The following is a 2,369-nucleotide window of genomic DNA, read 5'->3' as shown; positions in this document are numbered from 1 at the left end:
AAAAATATACAATGCTCCATGAATTTGCAAGTCATTTCTGTGAAGGGGTCGTGAAAATCTTCTGTGCATCATTCTAACTTTAGTATATGTGCTGCTGAAGTGAGCTCAGAATTCCATGTTTTTACACAGGATACTGGCAGCTTTTCTATGTCTTCACATTTAGTTGAACTATTATGGTTTACTAGGAGGTGATGGTGTAGCTATAAAGAGATGGAATCATCCTTTCTTTAAGTGGTGGCCACCAGCCTTTCCTTGTAAGAACTATTAAAAGGAATCCCACAGTAACTTCCGGAGGTGGAACTACAGAGCAATAGCAGCTGTGTTTCTCTCTTCTCCTCTTCCGGGTCAACTAGGAATACCAGAGGAGACCACCTGGGACCACAACAAGACAGGACTAGAACAACTTCAGGAACCCAACAAATTACAGGTGAGTGCAAACACGTGTGGCTGGTGGACAGAGAGGATCCTAGGGAGAGATTAAGTGGCTGGGTAACAGTCTGGCAGTTTACCAGTGGAAACACCACCTCCAGTCTGTTTCATCAACAAAAATATGGCTGAAGGGAGGAGAGGACTCCCCTAAGACTCACAAAATGCAACTATGAGTCTCCATTGCTACTGCCCTCAAAATCTGGAACAGCGAGGGTGGGGGGATGGGGATGAGGGTGGTGGTGGGGAGTCCCTGTGATGACACCAGGGGACAGAGAACTAACCAGGAAACTCAGGAGAAGAACTATACCTCGGTGGCTTATTGGTGGGGTTGTGAGAGTCTCTTTGCATAAACACTGGATTATCTCTGCCACACCTGGCTTTATCTCTTAGTCAGGAGTCAGTGATTAAGCAAAGAAGCCTAATTATAGTTTAAAAGTCCTTAGGATCCCATAGCCTACAGGGAAGAAAAAGAATAAAAGAGGTTTTTAAACCACTGAGCTCCAACTGAGGGAATAAAATACTATTGTCAATTTCCACAATTGTAAACCCTTTAACTACCTTACCTAGTCACAAGTCAATCCAGGCAAGAGTGATCAGTAATTTGAAAAGTACTGAGAGAGGGACCTCATAACATACTATATAAAATGGCTAAACCTACAAGAATAAATATCAGAGAAATGAACCAGGACAAAATTCCAGCTAAAAGCCCCCCAAAGATTGAAGCACAAAATAATGAGGTCAACATCCAAACACTAGTTAAGAAAATCACAGGAGTGAGGAAAGAGTTTTAAAGAATTCTCATCAGAACTGCAAACAACAAATGAGACTCTGGAAGAAAACACTAATTTTCTCAAGGTTATTAGAGAGCTGAAAGCTGAAATAGCTGAGCTTAGAACACAACTAGATGAACAAGCTAAAACAGTATCAGAACAGAGTAACAAAATAGATGAACTCCAGAAAACAGTAGAGGGCAGAGAGAATAGAATCAATGAGGCTGAAGACAGAATTAGCAAGACTGAGGATGAATTAGAGACAACTAAAAAAGAAGTAAGAGATCTCTAAAAGAGATTGATACTGAAAACAACAACAGAGACCTATGGGATGACTTCCAAAGAAATAATATACACATTATTGGCTTACCAGAGGAAGAAATAGAGGGAGGGGAAGAAAGCATTCTTCAGGCCATAATAGCTGAAAACTTCTCTAGTCTAGACAACATCAAAGACATAAAGATTCAAGAAGCCCAGAGGGTCCCAAACAGAATTAACCCAGACTTAAAGACACCAAGACACATCATACTTAGAATGGAAAGGAATAAGGATAAAGAAAGGATCCTGAAGGCTACAAGAGAAAAACAAAGAGTCACCTACAGAGGAAAACCCATAAGATTAGCAGCAGACTTCTCCACACAAACACTACAGGCCAGAAGAGAATGGCAAGATATCTATCAAGTGCTCAATGAGAAAGGCTTTCAACCAAGAATACTATATCCTGCTAGACTGTCATTCAGACTAGATGGAGGCATCAAAACCTTCTCAGACACACAACAGCTGAAAGAATCATCTATCACAAAGTCTGAGCTGAAAGAAGTTCTGAAAGTTCCCCTATAAACAATCAGACCACCATAAATAGGACATATATCAGAACAATCTAAAAATCTACAAGAATGATGTTAAAATATCTTCAATCTTTGATATCAATAAATGTCAATGGCCTGAATTCCCCTATTAAAAGACACAGAGTAGAAAGATGGATAAGAAAACACAACACAACCATATGTTGTCTGCAGGAATCCCACCTAACTCAACAAGACAAGCACAGACTCAAAGTGAAAGGATGGAAAACTATCATACAAGCCAATGGCCCACAAAAAAGGGCAGGAACAGCTATTCTCATGTCCAACATGATAGATTTTAAAATAAATAAAATTTAAAAAGATA

At 39.8% G+C, this 2,369-nt stretch overlaps 1 non-coding gene across 1 annotated transcript; it reads right to left on the bottom strand.

Annotated features, from left to right (window-relative positions):
* LOC132539645 (U6 spliceosomal RNA) lies at window positions 1-107 on the bottom strand. The gene has a single exon (XR_009550978.1). It is a non-coding gene; the product is annotated as a U6 spliceosomal RNA (small nuclear RNA).
* Window positions 108-2,369: the final 2,262 nt, after the last annotated feature.

Source organism: Erinaceus europaeus, chromosome 7 (assembly GCF_950295315.1).
Source record: "Erinaceus europaeus chromosome 7, mEriEur2.1, whole genome shotgun sequence".
In the NCBI taxonomy this organism is placed as follows: Eukaryota; Metazoa; Chordata; class Mammalia; order Eulipotyphla; family Erinaceidae; genus Erinaceus; species Erinaceus europaeus.
Note: the sequence above shows the minus strand (reverse complement) of the source record. Positions and strands in the feature narration are given on the sequence as shown.